Source organism: Netta rufina (genome assembly GCF_964035555.1).
Source record: "Netta rufina genome assembly, chromosome: 27".
Taxonomy (NCBI): Eukaryota; Metazoa; Chordata; class Aves; order Anseriformes; family Anatidae; genus Netta; species Netta rufina.
Window position 1 is genome coordinate 4908523 of NC_140151.1, and position 21741 is coordinate 4930263.

The following is a 21741-nucleotide window of genomic DNA, read 5'->3' on the forward strand; positions in this document are numbered from 1 at the left end:
TGACAGCATATGTTAAGCACAAAGATGATGGATTCAAACTATACAAATACTCAGCTGGTATAAACTGGCCAAACAGCATTTTGTTGCAAAAATTACTGCTTTTGCTTTGACCTACTCCATGTCATTGATGGATTTTGGTTTCTTGGTAGCAAGCAGCTTGGAAGAGTTAATAGGTGGGAAAGGTTCATGAAATTCATCAAAGGCGCTAAAGGCATGTTTCCTTCTGTTAACCTAAAAATAACTGGGCTTCTCAAACACTAACCAAACAGGTGCAAATTATAACATCTGGCATGTTTGCTGGGCCAGAGCCAAAAAGAATCAGAGAAGTTCTGATGGAAAAAGTAGGAAGATTTGTATAATGAGATTAACTTTGCGCAAAACTTGGAAGCTGGAAAGGAAAAAATGTAAATAATGCTGTCATAAAAAAAATAAAAAATCAGTGCTGCAAATCTTGTGGTTTGCTTACATAACATATACGTGTCACTTAAATTGAGAACACACACACACACTTCAAGATTTTTTTCTGTTTTGGGACCCTGATGTCCATTTTTAAGCTCTTATTTGCATACACAGATTTATGGTAGATCTCATTTCCCTATGCTGCAATAGTTTTGTAGAGACAGAACCCAAAGTACTGTAGGATCACAGCTTGTAATCATTTGCACTGCCTGTATTTTTCACAGATGGGGCTGTTATGTTCCAGGAATGTAGCTGAGATAAAATATGACCGTGAATTGACTCGAATTAGATTGTTTCTTTGCCTTTTTTTCCTCACTAGTAAGTCTAGTAATATTCAATGTGGATTAAGGACTGCTGGCTAATGGGAAGCATAAAGGAGAAGGGCTGAAAATGGAACATCTCACATCTAACATTTTCCAAGCAATGATGTTCTTTGGTTCTTTAAATTATTATAAATCGGTGAAAACAATGAAACTACTCCATGGAAAATATGGGTTTACTTAACTGATTATCAGAGTATTTCTACTTAATTCCTTTCTCTGTGGTTAGAGTTTGAGATACGGGACTTCCTCAGAATTTGTACTGCTTTCATTCAAATCTCCAACCTCAACTACTTTTGAAATTGTGAAAGGAGGAAGAAAATCTTCCTTATGACATGCAGGAATTGCAGCTGAGCAATGCCTCCAACAAACTGGGCAGAAGCACATTGCCATCTTACACCTGTTCATCTTTTTCAACAAGCAGGTAAAGAGTTGTTCTGTATTCAGAACAATAACGTGTAGCCATGATCAGCAAGGGATCTAGCAGTCATGAAGAGAAGATTTAATCTGGACAGAGTCCTTTGAATAGGTCAGATTTAAGTCTAATATTCCATAAAACCAGGAGTAACTGCGTTGTGAGGCGTTCGTGCAAAACAGAGATGAGAGGGGAAGCAGACCCACAAGGTTGATGCCTTGTAGCAAGATTAATCTGATTAGGGCCTGGCATTATGTGATTGCTTTGGGCCCAGCAGACCTCTTTATAACCTTTTTGTAAACACAAGATTTCTGATCAACTTGTCAAAACGTTGCAAAAATGTTATTAGCTCTGGATCTTTGTTGTCAGGGTCAGGAAGGTCTGCTCCCTTCTGCTCTTGTTTTCGTGCTAGGAATGCAATTTCCACTCAGGCATCATGACATACACTGTCATTTTATTTTTTATTTTTTTTCGTAGTGTTTTTATATCTGTCTAAAGTGGAAAAGCTGATATAAAACCTGACACAGAGACTAGTAGTGCCTGTTTTTATCTTCATGTATACTGAATTATTTCTGGCTTCTGCACCTTCCCTCCATGCTGTGCTTTGTTTTTAACCTTGTTTCTTCACACGTGGCTGCCTTATGTCAGGTGCAGCCAGTGTGCCCGACAGTCACAGGACTAATGAAGTTAGTGCTTGGGCTGCACTTGATCCGCAGAATATAATAGCATTAAGTTATGTTCGGTATAAGGTGAGTTGCCACTGTAAGTCGGTTATGAGAAGAAATGTGATTAAGTGGGTGGGGAGCTCACTGTGAAATTCTCCACACTGAAACTTCCTTTGGTTAGCTCAAAATTGGATTCATAATGGGCTGTTGACTAGATTTTGCCATGTTGTGTTAATTTGTTGATACCTTCAATTTTGTACACCACTGACTGAACACCATTGATACATTAATACCTGAGATCAAACGCTTCAGATAAGGCAATAATAATGATAGGACTAAACTTTGCCCATTTTTGTGAGCTATCAGATGCAGAAAACACCCATCGTGTGCAAATCTAGATACTACTTTTTAAAAAGGCCATAAATATCATGTCATATGAGGTAGCTCCCCAGCATTACTTGCTTAAATTTGAGGTTGCCACTGTTTGCTAAAATAAGGTACAATGAAAGTCACCTCTATGTTAAAAAAAGGCATCTGAGCATCTACAGCACTTTCAATGCATTCTGAAATTTAGTTTCCGTTGATTGAAGACATAATAAAGTACTTTAAAACTTTTGAAAATTCCATTAGTGACAGTCTGGCTCTCTTGATGTCTAAATACAGTTAAAAAAAAAACAAACACAACTGACTCATGAATGCCTAAGTTGTAATATACTTGCTCAAGAGTTTAAGCATGGGAATTTCAAAAGTGCTTATGTGATTTGAAAGTTTAAGCCCTACTAAAAATCAGCAGGACAGATAGTCTTAAATGTCTATCGGCTTTTGAAAATTGAACTTCTTGCTCATAATGCAACCAGTATTCTTAAAAAAATTTAGTGTGCCAAATCCTGAGGTATAACAGACAGCAAATATATATGATAACAACAACAACAAAAAAATCATCTAAATACTTTGCTACTCATTGTATTCCCATCCATTCCTAACAGTGTTGGGTGAAATCCCCCAACTCCTTTTCTCTATGTTATTTGAACCACTAATATCAAGTCATTTAAATTTTTCCACAAGAATGATTCATCTTTCCAGGCTATGAGAATAAATAAGCAGTATATATAAATCTCTATTGCCTGAAAAAAAAAGAATAAATTGATATCTTTCAGCACTGGTAATATATGTACTTTATATGTCTTTATGAAGGACTCTGCTCAGTGCCTATAGCTGTGAATTAGTTGTCTAATTCATGGAGCGTCTCAGGATATGCAAATTAAAAGCAAGTTTTTGAGTGTTGCCTTTCCCTGTTTCTCTTGAAGGTGTGTTTGGTTGTTATGCTTATTTAGATGAGCCTCAAAAGAAGTAACTATTTTAGGTTTTGTGGTTTTCTTGCTGACTTGAGCATTAAAAAAGTTATTCAAGAACATCATCTCAAGTCAGATTTCTGCTGGTATGAATAAATGTTAACTTCCAAGGACCAACACAAAGCATTATGTATAACTTATGTCCTATTTTCAAATCTTATAGAAGGCTTTAGTGGTTTTGTGCATTTAATTTTAGCTGCTTGAAGCTTTTATTCAGAGCTTTGCAGGAAGCGGCTTTGTCACTTACATGGAAACTCATGCAGGAAAGGACCTCTTTAAAATTAAATTCATTTTATCCATCAAAGTTTCCCAAAGTATAACTTTATTTGTTTCTCTCACAACATAAAAACAAGTAACTAGTTTTCTAGGTAAATATCCCTTTATCGTGGAGATTAAATAACTGGAGAAAAGATAATTTTGAGGTGATATTGCACTGGTTTAGCAACATACAGTGCTCTGGCACAACAGCTGAATAGAGGAGGTGACAAATACCATGCCAGAGAGGATTTTACCTTGAGAGACATGAACCAAAATTAATCCAAGACAACAAGATGAATAGGCTGATGCAAACGAGTAGAGCCCTGGGATCTTTAACGACCTCATGTGATCAAGATCGTACACCAGATGATGTTGCCTGAAGCTTTATGGTTCATCAAACCATAAAATCACACTGGTAATTGATACAGCACTGACTCAGAAGTGGAATTGCCACCAACAGGTTCACCCATGCTGCTTCCTACAGCCTCGGGCTTTCTGGGAAGTAGTGATGGTCTCATACAGTTTCTTTTGGATTGCAAGATGCGAGAGTGAAAAAAGGCATATTGTGTTTTCATCTCTAGTCCTGAAGGTAGCCCCAAAGAATTTACTGTTTTGCTTCACAGAGAAAGGAAAAGCTGTACCTCAAAGATTTTAGCCTCACTCGATACTCCTGGGGGCTCTGAGTCTGCAACCAAATAGCGATAATTCAGCCTGACCGCTGCCTGCTTGCACTGCTGCAATAAGCTATTTCTTTCATCCCGAAACAAAGGGGAATAGAACTCTCAAGCCACAAAAACCTGCAATATTTTAAAACCTGATTTAAACGTGGTTTTGTTTTATTTCCGAATGGACAGAAATGCTTCTAAAATTTAAAACAAAAATAACAACAAATAAAATAAACAAAAAATAAACAAAAGATGTGCATCCTCAAAAAAACCCCACCACCCTTCCCCAAGCTTTCATATAACTTTGGCTTGGGCACTGAGATGCAATGCGTATTTCCACACACAACGCATACACGATTCTAACATTTTCTAACCTCTGTAACACTGTCTTTGAAGACAAAACAAAAAGGCACAGGACTTATTATCTGTCTGCCAGTTTTTATTGCACTCATACATACCCTGCGTAGTACAGAAACACTGGAGCTGTACCGCCTGCAGGAAGCATGCTCATTAACCCCGTAGCTAGTTTTCTCATTTTTTCCATGTTCGTGTCTTTAAGTCTTGAGCAAAATCCATTATCTTTGTTTACTGACTACTGGCTCAGCTTGTGTTCTGCTGGCACTGTGGACAAGAATGAAGTAGTATGGTCTACATATTAATATTTGTGATATACATCAAAAGGCCCCAAAGGAAAGGAATTAAATGTGAGTTTGCATTTAACTCCAGTATGCTCGCTGCAACGAGCACTTAGAGGTTCTGATAGTCCCAATTGTTGTTGACGTTTCCATAGAGTTGAGAAATCAAAAGCTGAAGTGCCAGGGTGTTTAATTTTGTTGGCTCAGGCAGGACTGGATTCCTGCAGACAGGGGGACCTTCTTGCGTGTCTTTGGTCTTTCAGTCAGAGCGCCTTGCCTAGGAGTAAAAACTTGACTGCTGCTGAATCCTGCCTCTGTATTCTGCTTGGTAGAGAGTGTTATGATGGGAGAGACATGAAGTCAATCAAAAAAGACTACATTCTGTATCCAATTCCTAACTCTGTCATTGGTATGTCGTGCAGCTTGCTTTGCCTCTGCATTCCTCTGCTCTGCCTGTCACATAGCTTAAAAAGGCATTTAACTCTGCCATAAAACACCTTGAGCTCTAAAGGACTGCGTGTTCTAACTTCCCTTATTTTGCCCTTACGTTGAGCTGGAAAGACTTTAACTCAACCACAGCACAAAGTCAAAATCTCTTGTTGTTCTCTGAGGGTACCAATGAGCACCAGGTTTGTTGTGTGTTTGTGCTGGCAGGCTGCGAGCAGGCCTGCTCTGATATTTGTCACACTGCAGTCAGAAGGGAACTGTCAGCATTCCAGAATAGCACAAGGAAGTTCTGGAAGCTTTTCTGTAAAATGAAAAATCTAATTACTACTTAATTGTACATTATAGAGGGGAGGATAAATCCTACCAGGGATGCAGCAGGTATTTGAAGCAGGTAGCAGGAGTGCACGCTGCTGCAAGCTGTCCTGCAGCAAGCACATGACAGAAGGGGATTTTTCTGGACCTCCCAAATGTTTTTTGTTACCTTTGCTTCTGACTTGATGAACCTCTGTCATTGGCATTCTTGTTATAGGTGACCTTGTCAAATGCTAGAAGCCAAAGCCATGAAAGAGCTCTCAGTGCTGCTTGCTTATATAATGCCAAATACGCTTGCATGGTAAGAAAGCCTATTAAATATTTAAACCCTGTCCTTTCCTCAAAAGCAGAACAGCAGAGATGATTTTCCATGGAATTTAACATTAAACTCTGGCAATTTGTACAGCTGTGCATATAAATGGTTTGCACATCATCTCCAGAGGCTAAGGTCACCGTGCCTCATACATTTAAATACTGCAAGTTACATAGCAACAACCTTCCCATTTCTGTTTCCATGTTATTTATTGAAAGGGACTTAAAAATTGGGATGAAGTATCATCGGTTTTTTAGATGAATGAATGGAAGTTGATTGTAATATTTTTTCTTAATCGCTTAATTTTTGTCTCTTCATAGAACAAGAAGGATAATAACAGTCCATCAGCGATGGGGACTGGGTGTTATAAAGCTTTTTCAAGGAAAGAAATCAGAACAGACAACTGCTTGATTTCACTTAATGCAATTTGTTCCATGACTGATCTTCAGACCCCTGCTTCATTACCTTACACAAACTTAAACCTGTTTTCCAAGACGGAAAAGATTCTTATTTGCAATTAGAATTACCCAATTACACACCACTCATGAAAACACCATGCATATTTAGTTCCAACAGATGAAAGCTGACTTTTTAACTGCCAGAGATATATTTCTTCAAATAATAAACATTTAGGAGTTAATATTGTGAAGGCATTCTGTACAAAAAAAATCACAAATAGTTCAGGATTGATTCTCACTCCCTGTACTTAAGTAACTTTGTAATGTTATTAATTTCAGTGCAAATTCTCAGGGGCAGCATTTCCTTGGGTGAAGGTCTGTTGAAAGATAAAGACAAGGTGGTTGGTTAACTCAGGACGAGAAGATCTGATGCTTTGCTGCTGACTGCTGCACTCTGCATCCTTTGTATGCTCCTAATGCAATTAGCCTTCAAAGTATTGCACACTAATACCTGTGCCTTTTCCATTTTTGTCTACAATCTACCTTCAAATAGAGATTATATATTGAAAAGGACTTTTCTCCATTTTGTTACTTTCCTGCGTTCATTTTGCATGGAGCTAATATTTGCTTATTTCATTCTTGCACATTTTATATACTTCTTTATCATTTGGATAGAAGTATGCTAATTGACTTGCTGGTAATTCAAATGCCTCCTGCTGTGGATGCATCAGACAGAATTGGTTGTTTTTGCTGGCTCTCCAACTTGTTAATTGAGGAGCTATTCAATTATAGGTAATATACTTTTATTGCTAATAAGATATTCTGGTATTAACAACATCCCCAATTCTGAAATTAAATTTACAAGAATTATAAGAAATTTAGAACTGCTTTAAAACTGCTCAGCGAAAAGGATTCAAAAATTAGCCTTACATATAAGTACTTGAATAAACAACAGCTTCAGAGAAATGAAAAGTAAATCAAGGAAATTCTGTTAGCTACCTTATTATTTGCTCTCACTTGCGATTGTTTTAACAGGGAAGTTTGTAAGAAGAACTTGCAGATATATCAGAATAAAAATGTTGTCCTTAATGCAGATTATCAAACAGAATATCTAAAGCATAGTTAACATTGCTCTTTATTGTCTTGATTTGCCAAGATTAGATTATTTTTATGCATCAGTTCACGAGCTCATCTTGAGCTCTGATATTAGCTTGCTTCGGTTTTTGAAGAACATTTCTGGTAAATACCAGTTCTTTTATTATTAATTTGAAAAACCTGGAAGCCCAAACTGAGTCGTGGCACTACACATAAAGGTGATATGCAGCTCTCCTAGCCTGAAGAACCAGCAGTTTAAATAACAATGGCAAAAAAGTGGTGGCAGGAAAACAGCATGGTTATTGGCAACATAGATACGGGCATCTACAGTTACAGGTGCCGTGCCCTAAATGTGAAGCCAGTCTCCATCCTCCCTCATTTGTTTCCTAATAGTCTTTGTCGTTATTCTTTATTGCACTACTGACCAGTTGACTCTACTACTGTAGCTTATACAAACAACAGCATAACCAACCAAACAAAAACCCATGGAGCCTATGAACTTCATTTTCAATGATATTGATGTAAATCAGGAGTATTGCTGTTTAAGTCAACAGTATTATACTGCTGTGAGGTTCTTTGCTGATTCCTATGCATGCAATGTGTGCTGTGATGGTTAGGGGAAGAGGTCTGCAGGATTTCAAGGGTTTAGGACAGGTTCGAGGTTTATGTCAAATAAGGCTGAAGTAAATTTACACAGTTACTGGAAGCCAAATCTTCAGCTAGCACAACTCAGTGTACCTTCGCTGAATTTGGGTTGGCAGTGCTTACAGTGACGAGCTGGGGGAATTATCATCTTCATTGCAGCTGGCAGAGCATTGAAAAGAAAAAAATCATGTTGTCTTTAGCTTCATAAACTTAATTGTTTTGTGATTTACTTGAGAAGACACGTGTTTTCTGCAGGCACGTATACAGGTTAGTGTCATGTCTGTGCATTTGTTTAGATGTGCATGTCTATGCACAAAAATTCACTTCTGGCTCCTACAAAAGGCGAATCTATAGGCTACCATTTTCTTTTCTCATTAGACTTTGACGTAGGGAATGCATCTGAATTTTAATGCCCAGATGAATTCCCTGAAATACTCTCAGGTGCTTTACTATTCTGACCTTTCATCATTTCGTATTTTGATTGGGATGGCCATTCCACCCTGCTATGTGTCTCATTGGAGCTGTAAAACAGTGAAATGAGTAGAAGGACTATAGCAAGTCACAATACAGAATACTGAAAAGGTCATAGTAGCCATATCTCCCATGCTATAGCTTGTGGGAGATACAACACTTAAAGTATTAGTGCATTTTTTTGTGATAAGACTTTGACAAAAAAGGAGAAATAGCACCTGTATTGTTCTGTGACACAGTGTAGTCAACCAGAATGTCACAGATGAGAAATGGTAAAGCTGTTCTCCACATGTTTTTGGGGGGTCTGATGCTTCTGAGAGGGTAAAAATTAGTAGCACCCCTCTTGTTAACATCTGATGTCATTTCAGTGGTGGAAGAAAGAAAACCGGACTGTATTCTTTGAAATCTTAAATGAATAGCTGTCTTTTAGACAATAAAATCCATCCATAATGACATAGTTAAGTATCATCTGCAGTCTGGTTTTTGCCTCGTGGGATCTTATGAGTGAGTTTTTAATTTTCAGCAAAACCTTTGCAGTTCACCTTTAAATCGAATTTTCTCTTGAGCGCATCTAGTGAAGGAACCTCAGCACCTTCCCCCGGGAGAGTATTCCACTAACATAATGAACTCACCGTCTGGAGATCTCTTCTTACTGTTATAGCTTGTATGTTATATTCATACAAAACTTAATAATTGTTCCTTATTTATGAATACATTCAGTGTGATTTGAGCTTATGATATCAACTAAGTATGGGTACAGTCAGCTTTAGGCTTATAAATACTTACTCTTTGAAGATGAGAGGAGTTTGGGAATTTGTGTTGTGTGACTTCTAAGGACTTTGAGGAGCCATCACCTGATGTAGCGAAGGTAAGCAAGTGGACATATCTTGTAAGACCCTTAGAATATAACTTGTTTCATTCAAAACTGACCTATGGTTCTCTATGGGGAAAAAAAAAAAAAAAAAAAAAAAAAAAAAAAAAAAAAAACAGTTGTCTGTGTTCATCAGCAGATTCTGTCTCAGATTTGGCCTCCCTGGAAATTATTGATATGATGTGAGGGAAGGAAAGGAGGATGAGTCCAAAGAGTCTACTATCCACAGCTTCCTTCATCCCTCCTAAAATAGGGAGTTCCTCTTCTCATAGTTCCACAAAATGGCTTCAGAAGTAGAGGCTTCAGGACTGAGTGTCAAATCAATACAGTTAAGCTCAGGCTTGCTTATTTCCATTTCCACCTAAGCCAGTTCGTGCTTCGGTTGATTTTAAATGCCAGTATTTTTATCTATTTGACTCTGTTCATTTTTCCCCCCAAAGGCAAAAGATGTTCACAGCAACAACAAAAGGAAAGAGAAGTATGAAAAGATTAGTTTGATCAAAGGAATATCATGTCACACCAGAAGATTGATTTTTCCTTTCCTCCTGGACTGCCATGCCACTTCTCTCTGTGCTGGCCGTAAGGCTGTTGTGGAGTTTGCTTCCTTGTCTCACCATGCCTTGCATGCATGTCTTTTGATTATGACTTGTCTCCTTTTAATATCACACAAACAAGGCTCTGTCATGTCCCTGGTGCTGTCTGTCTGACCTATTTGTTCTGTGATGGTGAGGATAGAGAGTGGCTCAGTTATCACTTTCCTTGCAGGTAGGAGTCTCGGGACAGGACATTCAGTCAACCTCTCTGCTGACCTGTATTGTTTAGAAAGAGCACGTATTGGATTGAAAAATCTTAATATTTAAGGACAAACCAGTGCAAGGCTGAATGTCCTTTTTGTTTGTATCAGCGCTGAATCTTAACATATGATTAGCTCCTGCTGTGCTACAGTGCAGGCTGGGGTTTTGATGGACAGAGAGAATCATAAAGCAATAATATTTTAACACTTGTATCAAATCACCTTTTGTTTAATGGGAATAAGGGAACAATCCAATTCTAATAATTCTAGATCACTCTGCCTAAACAAAATGGGAGCTGGGGATGAGAGGCAGCATTGGCTACAAGTGGGAAAACAAGTTTTAATCATATAAATCACAAAAGGAAATTGCCAAGGCTATATCCCATACAATTAAGCCAATTTAAGTCTGACTATTAGGGGGAAAAGATTACTCATAAACTGTGGCATTTCAGTGTGGAGTTTTGTGGTAGTGTTGTATTCATGCACACAACTTCAGTCTTTGGAGGCCTCTCTTTCACTAATCTTGTATTCAGGGCTGCTGGAAGCAACTGTAGTTCCATGAAAGTTCAATGATTACTTTACACAAGGGATATCTTACTTCAATATTCTCATAGAGCCAACCTGCCTTGTATAATACCAGGAGATGAGCTATTATGGCCCTATTTCCATACCGCTTAGAAATAATACATATCTGGGATGCTAAAATGAGGGAAGGTACCTCGCAAGCTAGGTACAGAAGCTTGTTTTCCAATATATCATCAGATTTATTTCCCATTCTTCAAGAATTATTAGGGGTTAAATCTTATGCTCACCAGCTGCTTGTCCAGCAGAAGCAGAAGGCTGGCGTGTTGCATTGGACTCAGGCTTTCAGGCAGAAATTCAGTGGTATCAGATGCTTCGGCATGTGCTGGGGTGGTGGCACTTCTGGTCTCGAGCACAGTATATTTCTCTGCTCTCTGGAATTCTGAAGGATATTTCACAGTTTAGTATATTTTAAATCTGTTATTTATTTATATTTTTTTTTTCAGGAATGAACAGCAGAGTAGAACATTTGACTTCTTTTCCCCTTGTTTTATATAAGGGACCTAGGGAATCGCAAGTGTTAGAGTTAAAATGAACAACAGTCAGCCTTTGTCTAGATGGTCCTGCAGATTTCTCATTCTGAATAAATTCAAAGATCCCAAGCCCAGAAGCTTATCACTTATGCTGTTCTTGTGTGAAATATAAACCAGTAACTATCATCTCAGGTCCCTGTCTATTATTCAGCAGCTTGTGGTAGGATTTTAATGGGTGCCTTAGAAACATAAACTTGATTTAAAGATCTCAAAATTGCACAATTTGCCACTTATCTGTTCCCTTCATTACTTAATGTTGAAGTTGAATTTGTTTTTATTTTAATTGTAATGACTTCAGGTTTTTTTAGTTTATTTGATTTGTTTTGTTTACACTTTTGTCTGCTGTCAAAGTCTTTAGCAAGTTGTGGATTGAGGCAAGAACTAAGCAGAGAATTAAATGTTCTGCAGGTGACAGTGAATATAAGCTGATCAAAGGTAGGTTCATGGTCCTAAGTTCTCCTTCTGGAAGGCTGTTGCTTCCAAATTTGTGGGTGTAGCTCCTGCAATCACCTCACGCGCTTGGGCGCACCACACACCTCGTGCTGACCCTAGACTTGTGTTGGCTGATGGCTCGAAAATTGGCAAGTGAAGTGTCCAAGCTGCAGTTGCAGAGGCTCAGAGACAAAAGGCGTGGATAATTGAGCAGCTAGACGAGATCTGGTGGAACAGGGTGAGTAAGGGAAGCGAAAGGCCCGGCTGCTGGCCTGCAGGCCCTCAGGCCCAGTAGGTGAGGGCCTGGAGTGGAGGCTGAGTGATGGGGAGCCTGGGCCTGGAGGCACTGCAAGGGATCTGGGGGTGTCCTGGAAAGGGGCAGATCTCTTGAGTGTGTTGTTGGGGTTATTAAAGCAAGGCTGGCCAACGTGGTACTGAGAGACCTTTGTTATTTGTTTTCTCCTCTTCCAGTTAGCTGCCATAACCGGGAGCTGGATTTACATGATCTGAGTAGTCTTTCTCCCTGAAAGCTTTTCCGAGGGGAAGAAAAAAAGTTGCAGCTATTTGTGAGCTGCCTTTGCAATATGCTCCGCAGCTTGAACACTTCAAGCACAACAGATGAATTTTCAATCTCTAAAAGCAAACATTTTATATAGCAATAGGGCTTGCATTATCAAAGTGGTAATACAGTACAGGTGGGGATTTTGTTTTGTTTTGTTTGGGTGGCTGGATAACAAACAGGCATTCTTATTTAAAAAAGAGAGAAAGAAAAAAAAGAGGAAGAATAAATTGTATAGGTGATTTTTACAGATTGATTTTATCAGCCCTCCACTGGAGCTTTGATAGCTCTCTGAGTGGCTGCGCTATAGGGAACACCGCAAAGAGATTGAGTAGCAACAGTTTGGTTTCCTGGAGCAATCAAGTGAAAGCTCTGAGTGACCTGATATTAAAAAATGGAAAGAAAAAAAAAAAAAAAACAACTCACAACAACTCAATAGATGCAAACATGAAAGCGTTTGTTAAATTGTTGTTGCAAGGATTAGAAAAGTTCAAAGAATACGTTTTTTAAATTACACTCTTTTGTTGTTTTGTCATGATAAGCTACGAAGACTAAAATGAAACAGCAGATACAGACTCTTTTGTGATGCAGATGCTGTAATCTGGGACTAAATATGAGAAACAGTGCTTGTTAAAAGAGCTTTTTGCTGCTTCGCTGCAGTCTATTCTGAAAAAAATATTATGCGTAACAGTGTTTCATACACCCCTATGAAACTTTATAAGTGTTTTACAATGCATGAGAAGCGTTGTTATCTGTGTAGTGATGATGGCGAAGCTCAGAAGCAGATCCTGAAACTGCCTGATACCATCTTTTTTCACCTCTTAAGATCAAGTGCAGCTGTTAGGATCTCTTGTGAAGTGACATTAGTCTGGTCCAAAGATGCCAACCTCTGTAATAAACTGGGGAAGTGTCAGATAAAAACCTTGGTCAATTCCCCCTGCTAATCGGTATAGAATTTATCTTATTTCATCGATCATGGTCATTACTCTTGCATGACTTCTGTGCTTATTTTTTGCTTCAGTCCACAAAGATGATGAACCCATTTCAGGAATGCACTAAACTCATTTCATTTAAGCACTGTGAAGCTTAATGCAGATATTTTGTCTGTTTGAGTAGCTTGTGTCACCTGACTCTGGCACAGTGTCTCTTAAACTTAAATGTATCAGCGTTTACTTGAAGTGTTTTAAGTTAGATCAATGTAAATTTATTTTCCTAACTGGAAGGTTGAGATCCAGGTAGTAGGACTTCAGAAGTAAAACTGTATATTAGGCTGCATAAGCACCAAGTGACACTGCTAGGAAAGCAGTTAGCACCGGTGTGAATGCTGGATTTGGTAGAAGTTCTCAGCTAAGGCTGTCTAACATTGTTTAGTGATGATAGGTTTCTAATTCAATTCAAAATAAATCCCTTTGCTGGGCTTAGAAATTCATGAAGGCATATGTGCCCTCTCAGGGTCTCTGTCCTGATGGAGACTAGTGATTCCGTTCAGAATTTCGTGTTCTGACTGATTTAGAGATGATTCAGAGTCAGTTCAGATAAATGTCATGCCAAGTGATTCTGAGAGGAAGAACTCCAAACACTAATGCGTGTTCACATGTCGTCTTGCCTATAGCAAAATCATCTGTCCTTTTTTCCATTCGACTTCCTGCCTCTTAATGTGACGATAAAGCTAAAAAAGCTTTCAGCAAAATTTTAGCTGAAACAAACGCATGACATGTTTCAGGTTTGAAGAAATTTGTTTCACTGCTTCTGGAACCGTTAGGGCTCCCAGCACTGTAGGGCTTAGAGCCTCCCAGTGTTGGGATCTGAACATATGAACAGCAGAGAGATAGTCCGTGTTTCAAAGGACTGATAGCCTAAAGTGGACCCCAGGGGAAAACCAAATGCAGGTAGGAAGCATAATAACTGGTAATGTGTTCATAAGATTATGCCATAAATGAATTGGCAGAATTAACGTATTTTCTAATGAGGTTTCGGAAGCTGATATTTACTGTGGGATACATGCACCTGATTGGTACCAAGGTATGGATTGCAATATTAGTAGCTTCTAAGCAGCATTTCAGGCTACGAATTTCAAGTGAGGAACGAGTCAACAGTCCCCTGGAGGGTGTTTATTGTTATGCTGGCTGCCTGAACAATTAGCTTCTCTTTAGAAGGCAGTCTACCAAAGCTTGTACTATTTGTTTATCACGGTGAAGAGCAGCATTCATCAGCATCATTGAAATGAACATTAGAGTCTTAAAGAGCATCTTGCTGTTCTTTATTTTAAGTTAACATAGAATTATTGAAAATTATGCTTTAAAATACATTTTTTAAGGATAAAGCTCTTTTATATCCAATTATAAATAACAACCAATATTCCATAGAGCCCTTGATAACAGCTCCTGTTAGGCCTGAGGAGCAGTCAAGCAAAAAGTACATTGTAATAAGGTCACAAATGCTGTAAATTACTGGGTTCTCATCCTTGCATACATCTCACGGTGGGCCAAGAGGGTTTCACTTCATTAAATGTGAGAAGTCACAACTCATACTAAATCACGCCACAGCATCTGAATCATTAAATAGAGAACATAAGAAATTGCACCACATGGAGATGTTTCTCCTTTCTTTTTAACCTCTTATTTTCTACCAGCATGTTTTCCCCTGACTTGTATGAGGATTTCAAAGTTACAGCCTGAGTTTACGGGAAGATGGGTAAACATCTCTTGCCTTGCCATAGCATATCCAGGCATATCTTGCCCGGATAACACGCTGGAAGCAAGTGGCTGAAGAAATCCTTGTGACAGGGTGCAGGGCTCTGCTGTCTGCAAAGGCTTAGCAAGCCTGCACTGACCACGTGAATCTAGGCAGAAATCCGAGGGGACCAAAAGGGATGTGGCATTGCTTAAATTGTTTTGCTTCCTGCTCTAGCTGCAGGAGTGTTACGAGCTTGTGGTTTCCATCTGTGTTGTCTTTGTTCTAAGAAATTGTTCTGTAGGTGACTATAACTCAAAGTACACATTCCTTTGCTAGTAAACCACCCACCAACTTCTATTTTGGATCTGTTTTACATTCTGTGTGTCTCCACGTGGCCACTGTGCTCTGCCATCCATCATCTTAATCTGCACTTCAGCTTTCTGTACGCGCTGGCCCAGGACTCCTGCTCAGAGCTGTAAGCCCATACTGTGCCACACATCTCCCCACTGAGAGCGACAGCCCATAAATATTAGCTGAAGATCTATTAGGCCATTGCCAGGGTTCACTGTCCTAAGGCTGTACAAGATTTTTCTCAGGCCTGATCCTCTTTAAAAGCTTGGCTCAGACCTAGTTCCCTTTCATGTCCCATCTACAGGCATTATCTTCTGGCTATGGCTGGATATAGGATGCTTCTTGATCTTATCCCGTCTGGTATTTCTTCTAACTCAAATGCATTCTGTGTTTCCTATAAAGGGAAAACTACTATCAGCAGTGTCTCTTCGATCCAATTCTGCCCCGGATAATTCATTTGGGATAGTTAGAGGGCTGACCATTAAACTTGATTGTATAGAAGAAGGTAAATAAGATGATTTTTTATTTTAATTTTATTTAAAATACTCCAGGTTAATACCCCCTTTTTATTGTTGCTAGTGTATTTTTCTTCCTCTTGCTCTGCATTTCACATTGATCTTATATTAGCCTACCTTGCTGAACGCAGCTTCTCACCGGTGCTGGCAGCAGCAGAACGAAGCTGAAGTCTTTGAAGCAGCCGCGTGTTAGCAGCAGCTGGGGAGGCAGCCTGCCTGAGCGGGTGAGAAGCACAGGAGTTCACTTCCTACATATACCCCTAAATCTACTTTTGGCCACAGGCAAATGCCCTCGCTTCCTAGGGCTTTTGTCTTTGCCTTTTATCTATTGTCTATTTGCGTTTGCGGCTTTTGGGGTAGGGAAGAACCCTTATTATGTGTTCGTACAGCTTTTCCCAGGATAAAAACCTCAGTAAAGTTCAGGCTCCCATGTGCTGCCGGAATATAAATAGCAAATGTTTAAATCTCAAGGTGCCAAACCTCTCGAGTACCCATTATCTTGAATGAGATTAGTGAGGGCCCAGCAGAGGGGAGGTGCATGGCCTGTGCTGCTTGAGAGGATTCAGCTTCGATGATGCTCCCTAAACCGTGGTCTTGCAGCTGGGATTTAGAACCCAGCAGCAATGCTTCTCTGGCAGGAGAGCCATTCCCTTCCATCATATTTGGAAAGCTCGGTCTGTTGCAGCCTTCAAAATTAAATTAAAGGCTCCTGCCTGCTGCAGCATTCAACTTGTGAATATTTATAGGGGATTCTGTAAGACTTCCAGAGGCCTCCAGCTGACAGTGCTGTGGTGTGGCTCTGACCCCAGTCCCACCTTGGTATCTTTTCCTTGAGCTTGATTACCACTGTATGGTTTCACATCCTGCTGTAATGAAGTTTTCAGCTCTTTATACGCAGGTGAAGTGAAAAATCAGGTTCTTTATTGACCATTGCAGTGGCCATAAGCACAGAAACCCTACCCAGTCTTTGTAGTCGTTGATGTGGTTATTTCTACCCCGGTGGTACCAGCACATGTGCAACAGGACCAGAACTCTGGTGACTGGAGTATGTGCATTCAGTGAGGGCATCCCAATCACTAAAACATTGCAGAATGGTTGAGAGGAAGGCCTCTCAGGAGGGGAAACTGAGGCGTAACTGCCCTTTATTTCAGTGCGTTGCTTTGGGGACAAATCCTATCCCACGCTGTCAGTGAATTTGTATCATATCTGCGAGACGGAGTGGGAGACAGGACGAAGAACCTACAGGACTTCTCTAAATCAGTTCCTGCTTTACTTACAGGATCTGTGCTCAAAATTTACAAGTAGTACTGGAATATTGTGCCACAGATTAGATATCTGCATTTAAAAAAAAAAGGAGTGGAAGCATCTTTTTCATCTGAATTTATGTAACCTCAGCATTCAGCTTTTATGGCTTCGTGTGTCTTTGTCAGCTGCTATCGTATTTCTGTGCTCCCTCTTGGTACTTCACGATTGCTATCGAGTCATCCCTTAACTGCTTTGTAAGGAGCTAAACCTTCTCTTTGATGAGCTCAAACTTTAAAGAAAATAGAAGAGTGTATTTTGGTCAAAAGATTCTGAAAATCGCTGTAACTTATTTGTTGTTGTTTTAATAATCAGTTATTTTCATCAGTTATTTTGAACTCTGTTCCCATTCAGAGGAGAATGCAAAGAAGACGAGAGAAAAACATGCCACTATTAGAAATCCAAACTTTGATTTTAGCTCATAAATCATGTGCAGTTGGAACAGAGAAACCAGAGAACGCTAGGTAATAGGATTCATCAAGTTTTGCTGACTTTAATAATAAAAGCTGCCACCCCAAAGAAATAAAGTACATTCAGCATGCAAAGGGAATAAAAATATGAACTCATCTTGGCTAATGGCGCTGAGAAGTAATATAAAGATATGCAGAGATTACTTTGAACCTTAAAGAGGGATGCATCCAATTTGCATAAAATGTTAATAGTAATTTTAGGGGTAAGAAATTTACTTGGAAACGTAGGGATTGTTACAGGGAATTGTTAAAGTGGAGTCTGTCCCTGAATGTTTTTTTCGGAGTCCCATTAAACATGCATGGTGACACCTTTGTGCTTTGGTTCTGCCGAGCTTAGCTTGTGTGTACATCACCAAACCCCACCAAAGCTCCCTTTTTGGGTGGAATTTTATTCCGTTAAGGTAGGAAAAAATGTGCAGGGATAGCAGGAGGTGTGGAGAAATGTGTAGAAGAAAGAAATTATAAATATTGTGATTTGCTAAACCTCTAAAACAATCCATATAATGAAAGGGCTCTGCAGGGTTTGTTCCAGTTTGTTGAGGAGTTATTCCACAATTCCAACGTGCTTTACATGCAGGACATTACTCACTTTCACAGTATTTAGTTTACTTCTGATTGCGGATCTCATCAGTAAAGGCAAAAAGGGCCATCACTAGTCATTAGTGTCCGTCAAGATTTCACATGGTCTTTTAAATAATAGATGGCTATCTGCAAGCTTTTTAAATTGGCTTATAGTCAAATCTGTACATGTTGGGTTTCCATCTGTCTGCAAAGTGTGACTTCAAGCTTAGATTGTGATTTTTTATTATCTTTTTTTTCTAATTCCCACCTGGGTATGTGTGCCCAGGCGGGAATTAAAAATTAAATTAAAAATTAAAAATGCCCAGTCTGTGTTACAACCACTGAAATGGACTGCCCTGAATCTGCTCCCTGGCAATCAGCCTGGTAAATAAAAGAAAATAAAACTGAAGTCTTCTTCCAGCACGGATTTCAGTCTCTTCCTCAGCTCCTGGGGCAGTGAGTGCTCCGAAGGCAGTTGTCCCTGTTTCTACACAGTGCCTGGAGCTCTGCCCAGGCGGAAGCACACATGACACAGTGCATATGGCATCAGACAGCCTCTGCCCCAAACCTTTTGTAATTGAAGCGGACACCACAAACAGCAGGAGTGCGGCGTTATCATCGCTCCGACCTCAGTGAGCTGGAAAATGAGGAGCAGGGAGACTGAGCCAGTTCCCAGGGACCTCGCAGGGAGTCTGTGGTGGATTCCAGTACAGTGCCATGAGTGTGCATCCATCTCCAGCCCTTTGGATTTCTCTTCTTTACCTGCAAGGGAGGTAGAGGTTTGTCCCCAGGCAGGCGCTTTCCCCTTCAGCAGGGTGCCAGCGGTCCCAGCAGGGCCTCAGGAGAATCCCTCTGGGGGAAGCAAGGCTGGGATTTAACCTTGGGTTTACCCAGCAATAAGAACTGAGATTGCACCCAATTTCTGTCGCCAAATTCCCTCTGATTTCCTCAGACAGAACAATTGCACACACAAAATTAAAATGAGGGAGGCAGCGCAATGTGCAATTCGGATGTGCTCTGCGAGGCAGGCTGTTTATTCCGACCCATCCCAAAGATTCATTTGTGACACCTCTTTAAAGTTATTGTTTCATTGCATCTTCCATCTTTCTGCTTTCCCCACCAAATAGGTGCTTATTTGTTAATTACCCCTTCTCTTGGCTCGCCACGTAGGTCTGGTTGTTACTGTTATTAATGCTTTTATGGTAGTTTACGAGAGAAATCTCCTCCCGCCTCCCCTCGCAAAAACAAACACGCATTTTATCAACAGAGCTAACATGATTGCAGCTCTGCTGCTATGTTTTATTTATTTCCGTATCGGTTTGATTCCATTGCAGTTTCTCATTTTTGCCTGATGTATTATTCATGATTTATACAATATTGGAGCTTGTGTAGGACACCCTCATTTTATTAGCTGTGCAATAATTTTCCGAGGTATATAAAAATACAACACAGTAGGTTCTTCCTTTCCACATTTCCTTGTGTGTGTTGTTTGCAGGGAAGCAATGGCTGTAATACGTGGTTAAAACAATTACCACTTCTGCTTTCAACACCTCAGTGACTGAGATGGAATATAGCAGCAGGTAAAATGGTGCTTCCTTTCCGTGCTTTGTGATGTGATAGCTGTTACTATCAATGTTACTTCTGTTCTAGAAATGCATACACACCTTTGCCACGACAGGAATACCGTGGTGTCTGCTTTGGTTCATGCACGGGGCCCTTTTGGTTCAAGCTAACAGGTCAGCCTAAAGAACCACAGTTATATCAATTGCAGAGTTGTGGAAAAAAAAGGGGTGAGTTTAAGGAGTTAAATTTTCCTGAGTGCTTTAAGACCAAATGCTGAAACACCGACTCAGAAAGTGAAATATCTGTAACTCTAAGCCTGTTTGGAAAATGTTTCCTGCCTGATTTGCTCAGACACGTGGGCACCTGAAGTTGGGAGGGGAAGCAAACCCAGTCGGTTCATTTGTAACTGCAGAAAGCTGTTCCCTATCTACAACAATTAAACCAGGCTGTATTTGAGCTCCATTTAAGGCCTTTATGTTCCCAGGAACTCTGGGCACAGCTCCCCTTCACCTGGAGAAGGCAAGGTACTGTGCCAAGAGGTGAGGGATGGGTCCTAGATTATTGCTCACTGCTGTGGTTAGTATCTCTGTTCTGTATTCTGCTGTCATTCTGTGGTTTCTTGCATCACTGAGATTCAATATACTTTTCATACTGTATTATTTTTAATTTCTTTGGAACGTAGAAGACTAAAATGTGCTCTAAATTTTTAATTCCTTTTTATAATTGCTTAAGATCTGATTTTTCCTGTCTTTCATATCCCTAGGAAAGTCCAAGTAGGCTTTGCTGCACTGCTGTACTTTTTAGCCCCATGTTTCGCTGAGCGAAGCAGCGACCTTGCTGTGCTCCTGTGGCTGGGTGGGCAGGGAGAGCGGCTGAACTGGCACAAGCACCTGGTTGTTGAAATGAGAGCGGTGGTGGGTAGCCAGGTACACGGGGTGACTTCAGGGGATTTTTGTCATTTTCAGTTATTTGGTCTTTTAGTAAGATATTTTGGGTGGTGTTGATATCTACTGCTTTATGACTAACATGCAACTGCTCTCTTTGATCCTACGTAAGAGCAGGCATAATGTTCTGCTTTAAAAATTAATATTTTTTTTCTACATGTATTACACTTCTGTAATATGTGAGTTGTTACAGCCCCTGCGTTCTTGTGCAAACACAATAGAATTTTTTCTCTATCCTTCCCACTTCCAGTCACCATGAAAGACATCAGGAAAAGCCAAGTTATCACCCTAAACTGGTGCTTTTTGAGCTTTTCTGTGTGACGACCCTTTTACTGGGAGAGGATCCCCTCCCAGCAGGCGGTAGCTGCCACTGTGTCAACTCTCCCAGCCGAGTTCTAGATCCCAGAACAATTTCTCCTGCTCCCATTACTGGTGAATATATTAGATCTAAATGGTTCTGTCATCACGTTCCCCAGATGATAACATTTTCCCACCTTACAGTCAGTATAAAACTTTATGATATTATTGACTTGAGCACATCTCAGCCAGGCCTTGGAGTTATTGATTTAATGACTCTCTTCTTCTCCTTCCCCTCTTTATTCTGTTCCACTGTTAATTCTCACTTTATTAGAACTGCTGGTGCTCCAAGCCTTTTATTGCATTAGTATGAACTTATTTCTGAGTATGAAACCATAAATTACCCGCTGACCGTTCCCGTATTGAATGGGAAGGTAATAAATACAAGGAAATTCAAAGAAGTTAAACTCAGATCTATTTGCCCTCTGTCTCCTGAGTCAACTCCTCTCCTTGAACAACTGTGCTAGACCGTGAAAAAGATATAAATGTCACCCAGCATCTTAATGCCTGTTAGCAGTCGGTGGAAGTGCTCAGGAGGGGAACACCTCTGTGGCTGGAGTGGCAGACAGGGCATTATTTTAAAGCACCACCTTGGGGCAGATAGCTTGCAAGGGTGGGCACTGGTTTCATCCAGTTCCCCACAGACACAAACCAGTCTTCCCCATCTTCTAATGGGGAAGGTTGCTGGCAGCACAGGCTGGGTAAAATTCTCACCACTGAAAAAATGAGCAAGGCAAAGAAACCCTCTGTAATTCCAGACAGAAAACATGCAGTAGGAGATT